Below are 20715 nucleotides of genomic sequence, written 5' to 3'. Positions count from 1 at the left end.
GTAGGATCATGTTATCATTGGCAGATGACCATTGTTGATGATGCCGTAGCAAGTAAACTCCCAAACGTCCTCCACGAAACCTCACTTCCCTTCCATCTCCTGCACTCAAGGTTACTTTGTGCTATCTGGCAGAGGAGAGGGAAGGAGAGATGGCAGGTGTCCTTGGGCCTTCGAGATCTTTTTGCTTTGCTATAGCAAGAAAAGCACAGGTGTAACTTGGAATATTAATGAGCTGGCATGCACATAACCTGGGCCCTCGAAGTGTGACAACTAAATGGAGTGCAGCTGCTGTTAATGTTATTAGTTACACCTGTGTTTTTTCTGCTATGATGTCAACATGTCTGCTGTTAAAAGGGAAGAAACAACCATTTCAGCTACAACATCTGCTTGTTGGTACATTATAAGCATTCTCATTCTCATACAAGATTTTTGTGTTGTGTACTTGGGGTTTAGATCCAAAACTCAACAGCGGCTGTTCATTTTTTAAATTCACTGCCTATAGTACAGTGACTGTGTAGTGCATATCTGGAATAACAGATGTGAAAGGAGTTCAATAACCTCTACTGGCCACGGCTGTGCAGACAGATGTAATGTAGGTTTCATGCTTGGAATAGCATGGTCAGTGCGGCATTGTCTTGCATGGCTTTAGATTAAATGCATATGTTTTATGATCCCTAATGCCAAGAGTAACTAGTCTAAGTTTAATATATTATTCAATTAACTGAAAATGTAATCAAGTTGAAGATCAACTCATGACTTATATCCTGTGCTTGTGTGATTCTGATCAATGAAAGACACACAGCCTGAAGCTGTTGGTTACTTCTTTCTGTATACAAATATGTCATGTAGTTCTTCAGGAAATTTCTCTATGACACTGCAAAACTGCAGTACTGTGACTAAATTCATCGTCCAGCAGGGAATTACAACTGTCAAGTACACAGCCAAGGTAATTTGTTTCTTGACATTTGTGTGTAACGACAATGTGTTGCACATGATTATGCTTCTGAAGATGTTACTGAATGTTGATACTCTGAGTGTTGTGTCTGCACCCAATCAGTCAGTGAGGAGGAGTCCCACACTTGCCTTGGAAGACGTAACTGTCCTTGTATGGGCAGTTGTGTCAGCTTTCGGGGGTTCAATCCCATCAGCTGTAAACCATTTACACACAAGAAGACTAATATGCACTGGGGACTTGTGACTACTTCTGTTATTAGTATAATGTTCCTGAATATTTTTTTACAACAGCTCCTAACTGGGATTTAAACCTTGGAGAAATGAAAGAATTAAACAAAGATGAATAAACTGGAGTTCCTGAAAACAGTCCAGAAGAGTTTCTGAATGTTACTGAGTAAAGCAAATAATCTGTGACACATCTTTGCTCGTGGGCCTGCATGTCTCACGTTCTGTAAATCTGGTAAATTAGTATTCAGTCAAGATTTGTATATCAATAGCTCATTACACGCAGCAGCGACAACAGATTGATAACATGATTTAATCTAAAGATAAAATGAAACAGTTAATCCCAGTGGGGAAATCAGATCATTGCAAAAGCAAACAGTGGTTTAGTGAGGCTAAAGATTAAGCAATCAGCTATTAATAAATGTGGAGTAATTATAGAGGTTACTATATTTACCAGAGATTTTTAAAGTAGCTTACATGTGGAATTTGGGGGGAAAAGTTTTGTATAGTGAAGAAATGCTGTATGACAGTAGCAACATTTTTGCTGCCAGTGCAAAGAGCACTGTTTGAGTACTGCAGACAGAAGGAATAAAACAGGCTTAAATAAACTGATGCTTTGTTGATGATGGAAACTTTCTATTTGCCAACGCACTTCATGTTCTCCTGGGTTCAATAAAACAGATGTAGTCCATACACCACAACCAATCACTGAATAAAAAAATCAAAACCGATGTAATACCTTTTAAAAAGGACTTTGGCAATATTAAAAAGTCAACTTGAAGTGCTGCCCTGGTCTACTTTTTTAAATAAAGGATCCAGCATCTTTGAGTTGAATGAGTTGTGTCTTTATTTTTTATCAGCCACCACAATAGGTAGGGTGAATTCACCTAACGTGGGACATTTTTTGCAATTCAGACTTCTGGCCTATATTGGGATATGAAGCAAACACTTTCAATATACATCCAGTACCATTCTGAAATCCCCAGGTTGTGATCTAATAAAATCAAAAGAAGAAATACTGATATTACATTCCTAAAAGAAATGCTATACATATCAAAATTCTGATTGCCAAGTTGTCTCGGGCAGTCAGCATTTCCTAATGTGGGACAGTCATTTCCCTAATGTGGGACACTGAAAGGTCTGTTTAAAAGTCACCTTAATTCACATAATAAATGCTAATTTTCAAACGTGTCTGTTTACTAAAATAATCTTTAATGTTATTGCTGTTAATGGCAAATCAAACAACAGCAAATAAAATAGATAGGGTTGTAATAGTGCTCCATGTTTTATTTCATAGTCGTCTACACACCTTTAACCCTGAGTTGTAGCATGGATTTTGGGACATTCCATGCCCTGCAACCTCAGTTGTGGGACTCCACCAACCCCAGCAATCTCTCTGAACTCTGCTATGGCTCCCCTCATTCTGTCTTCCCTCCAGTGGTTGAGCTTTCTTTCCCTTCTTTCTTTCTTTCCCTCGTTTCATCTCCCTGCCTTACTCACCTTTGCCATTGTGACCTGAAATACATTCCATTTAATTAATCAGTAATGTGATATCCTGTGCTAACTTCTGAATTTAAACATTTATCATGAACATTATTTAAAAAGTCTAAAGTTAGAAACAAAAAACTCCTAAACCATTTTAGCATTTGATACAATGATACAGCAACTCCCAGTTATTGAAAAACGTTTGCTCTTCATTTAAAATATCCTAAATAATGCATTATAACAATACAATCATGTAAACAACCATTGCTATTGCTCAGTATATTCAACTACACACAGTTTTGCCTAACAGAATTTGATTGAAATTCTAATAATATTAAGAATATTTACACCACATTAGGATATTTTGTGATGCATAAACATGTTACAAACACATTCTGATAAACAATTAGCAATATTGTTGTTTTTTTTAAGAAATGTATGCCATAATATCAACTTTGTCTGAACACTGTCACTAACTTCTTGGTGGTCTTCACACAGAGTGCTTCCTGTTTGAGGGCTGCCCCGCCCCAACAAATGATTGGACATTTCAGATGTCATGTAATTTTGATCATGTGATATCACAGCTTGTGTGAGCCCGCAGTTACATTAACTTTCTTTTGCTAGGGGAAGACCCCCTGCTTAAGCTGAAGTGTCCCACATTAGGTGAATTCACCCTACGCAACATGAGACTAAATTCTTTATTACTGAGATAAATTTGCAGCAACCGTCCATTTATTAGAGGTCAGTTATTGTAAGACTGAATAAAACTCCTGGTACGTGTGTAACATTGTTTAAATGGTGACAGTGGAGTTACAACTTGAGCAGTTTCGTGACACCTGTAAGCCTCAGCAAAGACTCAGCAAAGAGGGGTAGTTAACCCACTGATCCGGCTTTATGAGGCCCCTGGAGACTTATGATCAAAGTAAGCTGAGGTTTTGTTTTTATTATTGTGGTATAAATGTGATATACTGTATGTAAGCTACATGCCTGTGGTACCTTATTCAGCTTGGGCTGAGAGCAAGGCTCTGCATATCTTGTTAGCCTTCTAGCTAATGTGGCTAACGCTAACGTGCTTAAGCTAGCTTCACCATAAACATACTTTTTTAAAAATACTTTATGTTTTAGTTCGTAGTGTTACCTTTTGGTAGGCATATAGTTTTAATTGTGGATAGGCACAACTGCAATAAGTTGTCTTATCTTCTAGCTAGCTTCAAAAGAACTTTGATAAAACTAGCATAACGTTAGCATTAGGCTACACACCACTTGCCAAACAGCTCATCTTAGCCTTTGTGTTTGGTCCATCTCCTGGCTTAAAAGTGACTGTGCTAACAAAAATCAAGCCTTTTTAATATTTCCTTAGATAAAAGCACAGCAGAGGGTACTGTGTATACTGAATTTAAGAATGGTATTTTTCTAAAAACATATCTTGAATCATGAGTGAGCAATATAGCAGAGGAAGAATTCAGTATCTTTTTTTGTAGCATCAGCTGTACAAAATTTCTCATTAAAAGTCCTGCATTCAAAATGTTATTTAAATAAATGTAAGTTGGTTATAAAATGCACTGAAAGTAGCAAAAGTAAAAGTACTCCATGCAGACAAATGGCCTCTGTGAGCCACCATTGTAAATCAGCATTTTGTTGCTGTCAATGTAGAGCCAATTTAAGTTGATTTATATGCTGTTGGGTAGTTTATATGACATAGTGGTTTAGTTAATAAACTCATGTGTTATGAATGTAAAATCTTTATTTGGAAAGAAACTCATACTGTAAGCTGTCAGATAAATGTAGTGGAGTAAAAGCTACAATATTCTGTCGTAATTGCTGTGGAGTATACATATAATTGTAGGAAAGGAAATACTTACAAGTGCCTAAACCTTTTACTTAAGTATGGTATTGATGTGGTCCATTATGAATATATGAACTCACAGACTGGTTCAATAATCTCTGCTTTGTTCGTCTTTGATTAACTCTGCCAAGAGAATCATAAAACATTACATACAGACTAAAAGTAACAAACACTGTCTTCTTCTCTGACGTTGACGAGCCCGTAAGTGTGGCCTTAAAAATTCCTTGGAGAGATAATGCTCCAGACGGTTGGAAATATGCTTTGTGTAAACAACCATTTCTACTACCGTCACAGCCAAGACAGTCGGCTGACACTCTGACCATCTAAGTAGAATATTTGCACTCAGTCCAAGATGCGCAGGCGTTACAGCATTAGGCCTGGAATAAATCTAATAAATCCCCTCATGCTTAAGTCTGTGTACGGTCGTAAAACTGTATAGAAAGATTTAATATTGTAATATGAGCCTATCAGACTAAAATGCTACAATACACATTGGTAGATTCCAATTAAATGTTGTAAGAGCATGAAAGTTACAATAATATCCATTAAAAAGCGCCATTTTTTAAAATGCAAATATCAGTCTGGACATAAATCTTTCTTGACACATTAGCTCATCATCTGCTACCCCACTGACACTATTAATAAACCTTGGGTCCCTGTGAAGCCTACCAGAGATCTTTGGTTTCAAATGTTGCGCACAAAACATCTGTATTTTTCACTTTGTACATTTTTTCTCACTGATCCTGCAGTTCTGGTCCTGACAAGAGGCCTAAATCACTCCCCAGAGTCTTAAAGGAGGCCACACTCAGGCCCATATTGGAGCCATTTCCTGTCTCTGGAGTGGGCAAAGGGTTGACCCCTAGTGCCCCCTCTATATAAATGCACAAGAACACACTCACATACACACATGCACACACTCTTTTAAGACAACACCCCCACAGAGAGAACTAGGGGAGTCACTTACCAATGCACTGCAGTAAATGAATTACAGAATCTCTCAATTGGACGTTACACTGCATCTCACTGGAGAATAATGGCTGAGAAAATACAATTATATTTAATAGCTTGTGATATTCAAAAGCTCTGATGAATACTAGAAGGCTGAGAAAAAGCAGAATTGTGATTTTGGGATCATATGTAGAGGGCTCAAGGAAGATCCTATCAGTTTTCTTGCAGCTTGTTACAATAATAAGAAACAAGATAGGAAAAGAGGCCAAACTGTGTGGAAATAATTGGAGAATTAAAGGTCACATCTGCAAATTTCTGGTGTGAAACAGAAGCTTGGTGCAATTCATACTGGCATTGTGATAGCAGCACATCCAAGGACGTGCTGGCTTCGAGGCCAGGTGGGCTAAATAAGGCTGTACGCCATACGCACAACCAACAGTAAGAATACTAGACAAGACAGAGTGAAAGACAAAGAATAATGAGGTGAAAGAAAGAAGGAAAAGAAAATAATGTCTGTTTCAACATCTGCTCCAACTCAACACAATTAGGGGAAGTGCTTTGCCTTCGCCCCATTGTGACATGAATAATAAACATAACAGTGAGGCAATGCATCTACAGCTTATAATGCAATTGACCAAAGAGTCATTTTACTTCATGGCAGAGGCTTGAATATTGGAGGCCTTGTATCTAGGACACAGATCAGTCAATGGACTCAGGAAGTCTTTTATCACATGCATTTGACTGAATGAAGTCATTGTGTCACGATCAGCCAGATACAGAAAACATGACACTGTTAAGATGAATTTTAACTTGCTGGACCAATCTTGTTTAACATTTTCTTAAATTGCAACAGTTTAATTAAAGCTAAGTCTAAAGCTAGAGTTAGAATGATTAAAATTGCAGGTTAATTGGCTACAGTTTGTTTTAAGAGGCTGTGATTTATATTTAATAATTAAGTGAAATCAATGTGTGAATGTAAAAGGGGTACCTCCTAGTCATTATCACCTGAATCTGCTGCTCCCCTCAGCTGCATGGAGCTTTATAGCAAGCCTTAGCTAATTGTTTAGTGGTTCGGCCGCAACTTTACTGTTTCGATTCACTCACACTTCTCTCATTGCATCATTTTTGGATGCTAAAAATCCACCTTTCGCTACCTGCAGAAGACAGACAAAGTTAGACACTAGCTGGTGAACACACTGAAGCATTTAGCATCTAAAAATACAGATATTTCCCTCAGGAGTTGGCGGAGACCAAAAGCAGAGCTAAAAGAGAGCAAGTATTACACTTCCATTTATTAGTTAGGCACAAACATGACTCCAAATGTAAGATGATTTTTCACAGTAACTTCTGGATGTGTAAATAAGACAGTTTGTTAACAAGTTCAACAGACCAAGTTAAAAATGATGTTATGTCATTGTGTTCAAAGTTCGTTTCTGCTGCCCCAAAGTTTGCATTTGCCAGAACTGTTCATACCTAGCAGCAAAAACGCTGTAGCAGCAAAAATGCAGTGATGCATTTTCTTACTCGTGAATTTGATGTTTAAAAAAGGAAGGATGACTTATTTCTTCCCTCAAAAGTTACATTGTCATGCTTTAAAATAAAAAGACTGTTTGTAGGGCTGGTTTGATGTGAAGGTCAAACTAATAGTCATCATTATATTTGCAACCAAAAAATTAGAATTTTCTCTTTCTGTTTAGCCTCCAGATTTGTGTGATCCTCCCAATGGGGTCCTCCCTTTCCTCTGTTTTCCCTGGTAGATTTCTGCAGGAAGCCTTTAACAATGGGACCCCTCCCGAAGGATCCGAAACGCAGCTGTAAGGACCTCTACTCACACACACAGTACACAGACACACACGTGTGACCTCGTTTATATTTGCACGTATACACACATCTACAGAGAAAGTCACCATGCAGTCATCCATTAACATCAACATTAAGTAGAACCTTCCATTGTTAGTATGATAAAACCACTGACTTGACAGAAGACTGACATAGTTTGGTGAGGAGACTCCTGATTAGCATGAGGAGACTGGGAACAGCTGACGAACCAGCAACACTGCTGACCTCATAGTGTACATTTGGTTTATTTGCTCAGCAGAAGTGATGAGGTAGTCAAGACACCCCTGCTCGAGTTAAAGCAAAACAACCAGTGATGGAAAGTGACTCAAGTACTGTATTTTTAGGTACTTGTACTTCATTTTAAGGGCTGCCATTTTTGTTTCTTCACAATACTCCTCTACATTTCAGAGGGAAATGTGCTATCATATATATAACAGTAAAGCATTTAAGTGAGTCATTTGTCTGCATAAAATACTTTTACCTTTGATATTTTAGTCCAGTTTCCTGATAATTCCTTTGTGCTTTTGTAAAGTCCGGAATGCAGAACTTTTACATGTACTTTTATCCAGTTGTATTAGTACTTTTAATGATGTAAAAGATCTGAATATTCCTTGCACCACTGAAAACAACGTAAAAGTGCCTCAAGTGTTGAAAATACCCCGGTTCACTGCAGATTTAGCTACTACAAGCTAATAATGCTGACCAGATGACTTCTCTTGGTGTTCACTAGTTGTGGTCAGAGGCCAAATGATGTTCACCCCCCAAAAAATGGAATTTGTGGTCACAAAAGTCAAGTCTAAGTGAACATGATGAGAAGCATGAAGACCTTATGATCTTAATCATCATCTGGTTACTCAAGGGGAGATAGACCACAGAAAGGTCAAACTCACATAAGCGCACACATACACGATATTCCCACTGAGTACCACAGCATAAATCTGAGGAGATTCTACCCCCCTGTGGGCTTGAACTGGAGCACTTGTGCCCCTCTCAGCCTCTGAATTCATATTCACCGCAGGAGACCTGTCAGGGCGACCAAAACTAAATCTGTCAGAAATTACCTTCCTCGCAGTTATGACAGGAGTAGTCATAAACAAAAGGTAAACTGGCAGCAAAGTTAGAGCCCCTTGTCTTCTTGTTTAATCATTGTAAAGTGTCACTGGCCGATGCCCTGCAGGATGTTTCACTCAGACAGTAACAGAATCCCCGGCTCTCTGTTCTTTACTGCTGCATATGGTGTAATGTTCCTGATGTGGGTGTGTTATGAATATTTCGCTGTTACCACCTGTGACAGCCAACCTGTAAACAAACCTTTTCCCTGCCTCTGGATCGGATAGACAGACTCAACCTCCAGACAAAGAAGTAATAAAAGTCAGGAGCATACCATATACAATTTAAACAGTCACTATAATATTACACTGAAACCATATGAGGGAGAATACCATAAACTTACCACTGAGTAGCGGATAGTACTGCAAGGTACTATATAATGATGTGAGTAAAACTGCATTTTTCATATAGTCTTGCTTTTTAATTCTGCTGCCTATGAAACACATAAATATTATAATCCAATAAATATGGAGGTTCGTTAAGTTTAGAGGTAAATGAAAAATTTGAAGATGTAATGCTGCATTCACATGGAATCAGGCAGACACTAGACAACAGACAGATACCTTCTGCATGCATGACAAGATGTTGCAATGGTGATGTCATATTGTTTACAAAGTATGTAATAAAATATATGAAATAACATTATTTTGTGTGAATCACTTAATACATTATTAATACATTATTTTAATAAGGTCCAACCTTATTAACCTTACTGTCGCTGGTCTTCTTTGCCAGCCTCACCTAACTTTACTTTCCTGCTTTTGTCCACTAAAATGATATCTGGTTTACTGTCTACCATCTGCCTGATTCCTTGTGAACACAGCATAAGAGAAGCCCTTTCCTATCTTTCAGATGACATTGAAGCCAGTGTCTCCCCTTGGATTTTTACCCAGAAGCTGTGTGATCAGGTAAATACTATTTGTTTGTTCCGAAAGCTGCTGGGCCTGAAGGGCGAATTGAAACTTGTCTGTTTTAAAGCAATACCTACACGACCTCCATATGTACATTTCAAGAATTACTGGTTTCTGTAGTCTTTCCTCCTGTCCACATTATCCCGTCTAGGCATAACTCCAATCTAAGATACCCGAAACACACTCCACAGTCTCGGCTCTGTGTAGAAATGTAAGGCTAAAACAAATATGAGGCTTTGGTAGCCTGGGTTAGTCAAATCAAGTGCACAGCCTCCACTATGTTCATTTTAGTGTGAAATTCCCTGTTTGTGTTGCTATCCCTGCACTGCAGCTCAACAAGGAACACTAAGGGGGACACAAGTGGGGAATTCTGTACTCAAAAGGCTTCCAGTTCTTAAAATACCCATGCCCAGGCATTTATGCCACATTAGTTCAACTTGCTCAGTCTGACCTCTACCTTTATCGTTATGGAACTAGATGGCTTTGTTTTATTCAACTACTGGTACAGCAGTGAGCTAGCATGCACAATAGCAGGACCCTGAGATTGCAGGAGCTACATGAAATTGTGTTAGTTACACTTGTATTTTTCCTACTGTGACATGTCAAAAAGGTCTGTTAAAAATTTACTTCTGCTGCGGTGTTTGTGCAACTACCTGCTCAATATGTGTAAAACACAATAAGTGAATGACACATGACGTTCACTTCTATACTAAATTCTTTGTGTGGTCTTTGTCTCCATTTTGTAAATCGTGGCACAGTCAGAAAGAAGGTGGGCGAACAACAGTTGACTACTGTGAAGTCACTGTCTACTTCTTGAAAGGTCATTGACTGGAGGGGGTTCAAAGGTCAGTTTATTCACATTCAGAAAGCTGGATTGCGCAGAACTCTTTCACGTGCTAAATTGTGAACCTAACTCCAAGAATCAACCTTGCATGACCACCCCCAGTCATGTCTTCTCCCGTGTCTACCATGATGTCATGTCAAATGTCACGCCAAGAAATTACTGCAAGAATATGATATGCACCAATCACAAAGGCTGTGTGACATGCCAAGAATGTGATGCCACATGCTGGAAACAACTGTGCATGTGTGTGTGCACATTTGGACATGCCTATTGACATACGTGTGCGCATGTCTGTGCAGCAGGACAAAAGAGAAAAGTCATTATAGCAGCCAAAGTCATTATAGCAGCCTGCTGCAGTATAGCAGCAGGCTGTAACTTTTTGAAAAGAAAATTGGTGTGAAACTGCCTGCACTCCAGTTTTTTGGCACCCATCATTCTTTGAACAATTCAGTCCTCTGAGCAAAGGCCCACCAAACTTCCTGTATACTGACACCGGGGTCTGGGGACAAACTTTGACAGAATCACATTCCTGTCATTGTTAGGCAGTCATACTCACAGAAAGCAAAACTTAGAAACGGAATAGTGTCCAACTTTCGATTCTACTTCCACAACAATGCTACTTAGTGTTTTCTGAGGCCACAGAAAGAGTCTGCAGTCATACTTGTGCTTCTGTGAGGCCCAAGTAGGCACAGTGTTGCTTTAAAATAAATGCTACTACAGCATGCTAACATCAGGGTGCTACAATGCTAACATACTGATGTTAAGCAGGTACATTGTTTACCATGTTCACCATCTTTGATTAGTATGTTATCATGCTAATATTTGCTATGTAGCATTAAACACAAATTACAGCTGATAGAAAATTTCAGATTTCCAGATATTTGGTCAGTAACAAATGTCAATGTAAAATTTGACCCACTGATTATGCTAGATGAAAGGTTGAGGAGCAACAACTACAGTTCATCATGAGGGGGACGTGGATGTGTTGACAAAATTTAAAATTTAACTTAAAGCCACAAGTGTCAACCTCATGGAGGCGTGAGAGGAAAAGTCACGGTATCACCAAAGTCTGAAGGATTCATCTGCTGGGGACGATTAATGTCTGTACCCAAATTATAAACGAAAACATCAAGTAGATGTTGAGATATTTCCCTAAGTTAAAAATTTGACTTGCTAATAGCGCTAGAGTAAAAAGTAAGTAAGGGGTAAGGGGATCACCAGCCAAGTCACTGACTTCATCCTATTGGCGCCATGAATATCTGGACCCAATTTCATGTCAGTTCATCCAATAGTTGTGTCACTAAATAACAAAAATGTCAACCTCATGTTGGCATTATTGGAAAAATCAGCAGACCAGTATGATACATCACCTGGGAATGTAGACTGTATAAAATAATGGACATGGTCACCGTGATGTCACCCATTAGTTTGTGGACTCCCGTTTCGAAGACTCAAGTTCGGCATTTTGGTTGCGCTGTCTTGGATTTTGAGAACCAGAAGTGATTATGTTAAATGAGAGGGTGGAGCTGTCCTCCAGGACCGAGGGTTGGCTCATTGACTGTAGCGCCACCTTGCAGACAGCCCGTCACTCAAGCAGCCCTGTCCTTAAAAGTGTGTAACTTTAAGCCTTTATAAAATGTAAACGCATGAGTTATATAAAAATGTACCCCCTTTCACAGTTGTCATGAATGTTGAAATTTGCTATGGAGACCAAAACTGTTTTTTGTACCGGGCTGCAAACATGTTTATTTCTGTTGTAAAGTTGGGCATTTTAACAGGGGGGTTTATGGGGATTGACTTGCCTCTGGAACCAGCCTCAAGAAGCCATTCAAGGAATGGCAATTTTTGGCATCTCCGGGTTGGCTTCATTTTTCAGCCCCAGATGTTCTCTCTTGCCTGGGAGCTATTAATGACAGTGCAGAATGAAATGGTAATCTATTTGACTGTAGACTCTAATTAGACCACAGTGGTGAACCAACTGACATTGCCATCCCTAGAGCCATGCTGCTAGCATGGCTGAAAATGTTTCACATAAACAATTTCAATGTTATGCATGACTATACTCAGCAGAGAAGATGGATTCACCACTGTTGTTATGGAGGGCAGAGGTGCCCAGTGTGTCTGTGGGAGACAGAGAGCCAGTGGCCAGGTTGTAACCGACACTCTGACTCAGTGTTGACAGAGTCAAAGGGTCGGGCCCTCTGTAAGGGAAGTGAAGCTCCAGGACCTGTCAGCAACACAGAGAGGAGGAGACTGAAGAGACCCCTAATTGGTGTCCACATGTGTCACATTGTTGTTTTTGCCTGCCTCGGGGGGGGGGGATTGGAGGATAACTTTGAAGGTAGTGTGGTAATTTCTACTCACATGCTGTAGGCAACACAGCCTGAATGTCTTGACCAGAGATGTATGACCTCCTATAGGAAATGAGAACCGGTTCCAGTTGAGAACCAGTTCCATAATGTCTGATTCATGGGAATCATATGGCCCCAAGTATGGCAACTTCTTTTATCAATGCCTGCATGTTCTTCTGACGTCAAACTCCTGCATCAACAATGCATAAAACTTGCAACCAGAAGGAGCCATGGATGGCAGTGAGAAAGAAATGGTCCAAAACTCTGCATTTTACGTAGAAAGATGATAAAAGTGCGGCTTGTAATGTCTGTGAAATGATAGTTTCAAGTTAGGGTGGAAACTTAACACAGGAGAGGTATCTTGCGTGTCATATTCTGACGTGCAGGTCCACTGACAAAGCACTGGTATTTTATAAGCTGGGATGAGAATGTGCTGAGTTCTCTAACAGAAAAAAAAGTGTTCTCAGAAACATAATCGAAATGCATTTTAGTCAATTCCAAATCTTCACTGTTTCAGATGTGGTAAATGATAGAAACAGCAAGCATGTGGCCTTTCAGTGGGAGATAAAGTTTTGCACAATATGTACACCTGCACTGTGGCTGAGTTTAAATTTGAAGGTTAGTGTACCATGGGCCCTAATAGTTTGAGACAAGGCTATATCTAATACCCAGGAAATTAAGCCCAGATCCACATTTTGCATTGGTTTCCATCTGCTTTCTATTATGAGGCATTTCCTGTTTGTTGATGGCTGTCCTAACATAAGTTATAGTCACATCATTAGTGTAAAAGAATAAATAAAAGAAAGAAAGGATCGTGAACGCAGTGAACAAGAAAAACTTAGGAACATAGGGGGGTTTAAACTTGAGATATTTCCATTCACTTTCCTTAGTCTGTTTAATGTTAGAGTTCAAAACATAGTCAAATGCTGTTCTCATCAAAGAGGAATCAGTGAGGATGGATCTGCTTTCTTTCACACTGAGCCGACAGTCCTTTTTTTCTTGAAGTTCATCCCCAGTGGTATTGCTAAGTCACGCTTGCAAGCAACCACCCGTGCTGCCAACACCAGCCGGACACCACATGCAGCACCACCATGAAGTAGTGTTATCTTACACATTCACTGGCTTCGCTGTTAGCTGGAGATTAAAAAACAGAAGTAATTATGTCATACTCATTCAATGTAAAGCCAACATGTCCTTATATAGCAATGTGCTGCTGTATTTGTCCTCTCATGATTACAGCTGTCATCTGTTAATGTCAATAGAAAAGAAACATATGCTTTGAGAATCTTTACATCTCTATGGCTACTACACTTAATTTATTTGCTTAGATTAATTAGTAGATCAATAACAGGCCAGATTAGGAAAAAAATGGCCAGGAAGACAAATAACCTGTCACCAGTGAACTGTAAAAAGATTTGTAAAGGTGTGATCCACTAATTTTCCTCTTAAAAGTCAGTTTACTTGTCATGTGAAGCCTGTGAAAACAGTTGTATATGTTCTGTGGCTCTGGACGAGCTTTGTCGAGTCTGAGAAAACAGTGCGTGAGGTTGTTATCAGGGTTATCTCAACTTGAGCTTGGAAACTAATAATTCATAACGGAAAACCTGTGTTACAAAGTGGCCTTATGGAGGATAAAGGACAAGCATTTACCAGACCGGAAGCTTCCAATGAAAATTAGTATTGGTTGTATTGTTGGAAATATGGGATCCAGGGTTTTTGATTCTTCATATTATGGTATAAAAGTCAGGGTATATTGTCTTCTGCTGCTTAATTTTTTGACCAATTAATATATTTTTGGTCACTTTGGGGCAACGATACAAGCTGTAAACACAGCATAGACATCACCTTTTAAAGTTGTAATGGCAAATGTTAGCAAACAGCTTACACTATTTACATGTCCAGCAGACATAAGCATCAGTAGCATTCATTTGGAGTCATGTTTCTGACAATCTGACAATGTAAGCTGAATAATAATGCTCTTTTAGCTTTGTTTTTGGTCTCCACCATCTCCTTAGGAAAAACCTGTCTTAATAGCTGCTAAATGTTCAACTATTCACTAGCTAGTTGCCAACTTTCTCAGTCTGTAGTTTGATTTTGGGAAGGTGTACAGTTGTTAAAAACAGTTCCTTGCTGAGGTTGATGAGAGCCGTGAGACTGAATCAAAAAACAGTGTGGTAGCAGGTCGTTAAACCGAAACAATTAGCTGATACGCTAAAGGCTAGTATATATTATAGATAAATGCAGCTTTAATCTTAAGTCTCTTGTGTGACTTTATATGGAGGTCAATCATTGAAGTGCCCCTTAAGGGTTAATTTGAGTCCACAGATTTAGTTAAATATAGCCTCATATTTCCAGGTATTGAATGAGAATTCAGTCCAATAACAGAGACCACCATACATAGTATATGTTTACTGCGAGCTGTCACTTACCTCTGCACTGACAATCACCATCCTCTTGTGAACATTACAGATTCCTTAGATGCTAACTGTAAATAGCTTTCACTGGGGAGGAGGGGGGCTGTTATTGTCCAGAGAGGGTCTACAGCTTGGCTTTAGCATTACCCAATGATTGTCTCGGTCTGCAAATAAATATTGTCTGACAGACTGTATGAACCAAACTAATTTCCTTCACTTAAAGGGATTTACTGGGCCTAGGATACACTGTTAGTCTTCATTACCATAGTGCCTTACACCACAGAAAGCAACTCAGAAAAGCTACGTGATTGGATGATGGAGAGTATGAGTGTTTTTCAGAGTATTCTGTTCATTAGGGACCCTGAGAGCGCGGTATCTTGTATGCTCTTAATGCTCTCTTCCTGTCTGCATGTATACAGACAGTTAAAGGGGTAGAGAAAAGCAAAACACATTAGAATAGACTTCCATGGCTAATAGAGGAATACGGTATGTCAAGATGAAAGACAGGGAACAGAGGAAGGGGGGGGGGGGACTGTGTTGAAGTCAAAAATGAAAACATAGAGTACCATTTCCACACTCTATACATTGTTAAAAGTATGTGAGCGGGCCGAGGTGTAGAAGAGGATGAGGAAGGGGGGGAGAGGTGGGTGGGAAGGGTATGTCGTAGTGAGGAAATACATGGAAACTAATCAGAGTCTTCCTGAGTCTCAGTAGTCAGATATCTGCAGGGCTGAAGACAGGAAGGACTCCTGTAAACTGTCTCATTCACATGGTGTTCCTGTCTGATACAGATATGTGTCTTTGTGTACATTTATAGTGTACATAGTTCTATAATGAGGAAGGTTACAACATGATATACTGTATGTAGAGTAAATAACTCATTCTGCTTGCTAGCTGATGAAATGATCTTCATGTTTGTAGTTCTTTGTATATATGACATTCACAATATTTATACACACGGAACCGGAGAAGGATAATGATGGTGGTGCTATTTAGTTATATAATGGATACACGCATGCATGTGTGTGTGTTTGAGTTTGTGTTTGTAGTGACACAAACATACATGGGTCTAGTAACGATTGTCTGACGTTTCATGTAACCAGTACAAAACCAATTGCAGGGTAAAAAGCAACATAATATAAACAAAGGCTGAGAAGCACATTTAATACAAGGAAAACAAAAAAAGCAGACACTAATATGAGACACAAGCAGTGAGTGTGCTCAAGGAAATCTCGGTAATTGTAGTTTGTAGATGGTGGTTGGTTGCTAAGTGATCGCCAGGGTGTTACAGCAGACGTGTACAGCAGTAGATGGTGATTAAATTGTGGCTGAAAGGGAGTTTCAAGGCAGATCGGCATGCTGTTCTTTGCTTCCACAGTCACTTACGTTTTACAAGACTGCCCTCTCAAGAAGAATGACAGAAACAGTTGTTTTAGAGCAAGTTTCCTAGAACGACATGTGAATATTTCCAAAATCGTTTAACAGACCATAATGGGGTTCCTATGATCCCTTGAAATCCTTGACAGTTTGTGAATTTTAGGGGGGGAAAAACAAAATTAAAGGTTTTTGAAAATAGAAGTAGACAGTGCTTGAATTTATGTATTTTGTAAAAGAATGGCATTTGAAGTTAGTTTGATATTCTTTTAAATAAAGAGTAAATTGGCTACATTCTGCAGTTGTGTCATTGTGCCACGCTGCCTCGACAATGATTGAAGTCGAATGATGCAGGTTAGGCAGAGGTGAGAAAGCAATGATAAGTGAATCTGTGTCTTCAACCATGCCATGTTTGTTCCTTGAATTTGTGAATTTGATGTATTTGGCCATGGAAAGTCCTTGAATTTGATGTTCCAGAAGGTTTAGGAGCTCTGAAATTATATATTGAGCGACAGCATCTGTAGAAAGGAGGATGGGTTAACAAAACATGGAACTTTAACATGAGAGACCGCTGTTTGTTTCTTCTTTCCAACTGACAGGCGACATTGTTTTTCTTTTTAAAAGCATGACTACAATTGTTCCACATGTTCATTATTGTATCCGTGACGCAGACGGTCCCCTAACATTAACAAAGTAGTCATTTTCACTCAAACCATGATCTTTCCCTAAATATAACCAAGTCGTTTGGTGTCTAAATCCAACCCAAACCTTAACCATAGTGTTGTCACGTTATAAAACAGATGTATTTTTCCTACACAGATTAGTAACCATTTTTGAAGGCACAGAGAAATGGCGTTGTCTGGGTGATTAGAAAACACTGTATCGTTCAAGAAGGCATGAGCAAATGCTGCATGTTGTCACCTAATGTGAAGGACTTCCTTTTTTATCCATTGCGTACATGACACAAAACAGCACTAACTATACATCACATTATATCTATAAATATCTCAGAATGTCTGCAAAAGCCATCAGATACAGCACATGGCAACCATGTGGGTATATTCAGAAAACAATAAAGTAATAACCGGAACTTAAATCAGTGATGATCAAGAGTTATACAACACCCCAAAGAGAACAGAAAAAGATAACAAGAAGCACTGAAATATCTGTGTCCATCACCTTTTAAAGAGTTGGGGTTGTAGTTGGGGGTTGTAATGGTCGCTGTTGTAGAAATTCTGCAAAGTTCTCCTAAAATGGTCGGCTACTGGTTACCAGTGGTTGCTAGGATGTCAGCAGATATTTGCAAGGTAAATACTGCTGAATGCTACGGTGTTAAGATATGGTTTCCATACTTGTAATAACCACTAGGAGGTTTCTCCTCAGTAGTTTGATGTGCTGTAAACCTGTCATCAGAGGATTTGTAGGTTCTACCCGTGAACTACTTCAAGATGTTTCTAATAACACCATACTAGTGCAAAATTGCTAAGCTTCAGATAATTTCACAGCTCTATTACAGGATGATTGAGAGGACTGTGAAAGTACTGCAGGATATTATCTTTAAGTGAACCTCCTAGCACTGTTTTTTACATTATGGGGTAACACTGCACTTGTGTTGATAGTAATCAGGGAGCTCTGGCCCCCTCTGAACTAATTTTGTCGGCCACCCTTCCTATAGTAATCCTGTGATAATCTTAGAGGGATTTTTGTGTCCTCTCCAGCTGTGTGTGTCTGGAATTGGCACCACTTTTCAGACTATGTGTAACCCTGCACTTTATGTGGCGATGTAAATCATCAGGGGCTGAATTAGTGGGCCTGAATGGCTTGTTCATTCCAGCACTGAACTGCGCTACTGCTAAAGACAAGTAGTGGAACAAATCACTCACATTTGGTTTTTTTCATCCTAAAAAAAAACCTGATTTTGATATTTGTTTTGTTGCCCGGTAACGATGCCAATAATTGACTTAACAACATTACAGAATGACTGAGTTTGTTGCGGCTGGGGTTAATTCTGCCCACGTTGGCAGCAGAGAGTCTGCTCCGAAATCTACTGGATATTGTTCTGACTTCTTACAACAGCTACAAGATGCTGCAAGATACCAGAGGGCATCACAGGCATCAGAAAAAGTCAAATCAGATAATGCTATTACATACTGTTATATGTTAAAAAATCAAATGTTGAGACATTAACCAAGTCTTCTACCTTAATTTAAATAAACACGGTATTTACATTTACTCCTTTTTTAATTTTTACACTTACAAGTATAACACATTAGAAATTATACCCTGTTGTGCATTTCAAACTGTAGCCTACTGTATATACAGTATTGTGCATACTGCAAAGTATATGGTAATGGGAAATAATTTGGATTAGGTAATTATACTGGCAGGTGAAAAACATCTTTCAGGTGCTACTAACACAGATGGTATGGCTTTAAACTTCTTTATAATACAGTATAGCAGACCTAACTTTCAACACAAAACCACAGCTGGTAAATAAGAGTGGACCTCTGGGAAATGATATGGAAGATTGAGTGCCCGAGGGATATAAGAGAAAGTTTATTACTGTTATTGGAGAGTAAAGCCAACAGTGTTAACAATCTGCTCTGCAGTTCTTTGAGTTTGTTCACCAGCATTCTTAGGTTTTCAGTTTTGTTATTCAGTTAAAATGATTTTGATTACAAATATGTGTTTATAATTAAAGGAAAAAACAACTTTTCCTTCACATAAAACTTATTTTCACACACAAAACCTGGCAAAACTGTCCAGAATTATGATGCACCAACCCATTCATCAGAATAAATGTTGGTTTTGTACCATGGATATTTAACATTTGTACAGTATTATGTAACACATATGTCAAAACTTTACGTGTCTTTTTGTTTCAGCAATGTAGTGGTCAATGTGTGGTTACGTTCAGGCAAAAAAACCCAAAGAAACAAAACACTTGGTTATGGTTACCACAGTGCACAGCCACAGTAATGGCTGGGAATGCTGCAGCTGTCTCTGTAAAAAGCAACTCACTTCGGTGGCACAATCACTGCTAGAAATGATGCTGATGTCTCTCAAAAAATCCAACCCTGTTTTGGTGGCACATATACTGCTGGAATTGCTGCTGCAGTCTTGATAAAAACACCCACTTTGGTGGTGAAATCGCAGCTGGAAATGCAGATGATGTCTTGCTAAAAAAACTTTTTTGGTTGCACAACTGCCACTGGAATTGCTGCTGCTGTCTTACTAAAACTACCCACTTTTGGTAGCACAAACACAACTGGAAATGCTGCCTTTGTCTCGCTAAAAAACACCCAGTTTGGTGGTGCAAGCTGTTGGAAGTTACACTGATGTCTGGCAAAGAAACACCCTGTCATTTGTGGCACAGTTACTGCTGGAAATGCTGCTGCTCTCTTGCTAAAAACACTCTGTTTTGCTGGCATAATTGCCACTGGAAATGCAGCTCATGTCTTGCTAAGAAGCAGCTCACTTTGGTGGCACAATCACGGCTGTAAATTATGCTGATGTCTCACAAAAAAACATCATTGTGGTGGCACAGCTACTGCTGGAAGTGCTGCCAATGTCTCGCTAAAACACACCCAGGTTGGTGGTACAAGCTGCTGGAAATTACGCTGATGTCTTGCAAAAAACCCCACCCTGTTTTGATGGCACAATTCCTGCTGGAAATGCTGCTACTGTCTTGCTAAAGACACACACTTTTGGTGGTGAAATTGATACTGGAAATGCAGCTGATGTCTTGCTAAAAAGCAGCCCACTTTGGTGGTACAATCACAGCTGGAAATGTCACTGACATCTCCCAAAAAAACACCCAGTTTGGTGGCACAAGCTGCTGGACATTACTCTAATGTCACAAAAAAACACACTGTTTTGGTGGCACAACTGCTGCTGATATCTTGTTGAAAAACACCCACTTTGGTGGCCCAATCACTGCTGGAAATGCAGCTGATGTCTTGCTAAAAAGCAGTATAACTGGATATATTGTTTGGTGATCTAGAACAGATACTGCAATTGCCTGCTGCTTGGCAGGTGGCCATGCACCATCCACATCCTCCACGTCTCAGTGACAAAGTCAGCTAATATAAATGTAATCAGAACTACATCACTTTGATATTAGACATTTATATGATAGGTATGAAATGTACAAATGTAATGTGGTTTTACAGACGCGTACAATGTCTTGGGCCTTTTTCACTCCATAGCATTCTTTAATACATGCGACGATAATGTGTCTTTAATGCTATTGCAATAAATCTAAGTTTACAGTTATTAAGATGAAGGATCAGCTGTCTCAGGCGGAATCCTGTACTCTGGTCGAATTGTTTCATGTCTGACAGTGTGTATTCCGGTCTCCAGACAACACTGCGCTGACTGCTAAGATTTTCCCATGGACTGGCAGACCGAGCCC

The sequence above is a fragment of the Epinephelus fuscoguttatus genome, linkage group LG18 (assembly GCF_011397635.1).
Source record: "Epinephelus fuscoguttatus linkage group LG18, E.fuscoguttatus.final_Chr_v1".
NCBI lineage: Eukaryota > Metazoa > Chordata > Actinopteri > Perciformes > Serranidae > Epinephelus > Epinephelus fuscoguttatus.
The sequence above is the reverse complement of the archived record's forward strand: the minus strand, read 5'-3'. Positions refer to the sequence as shown.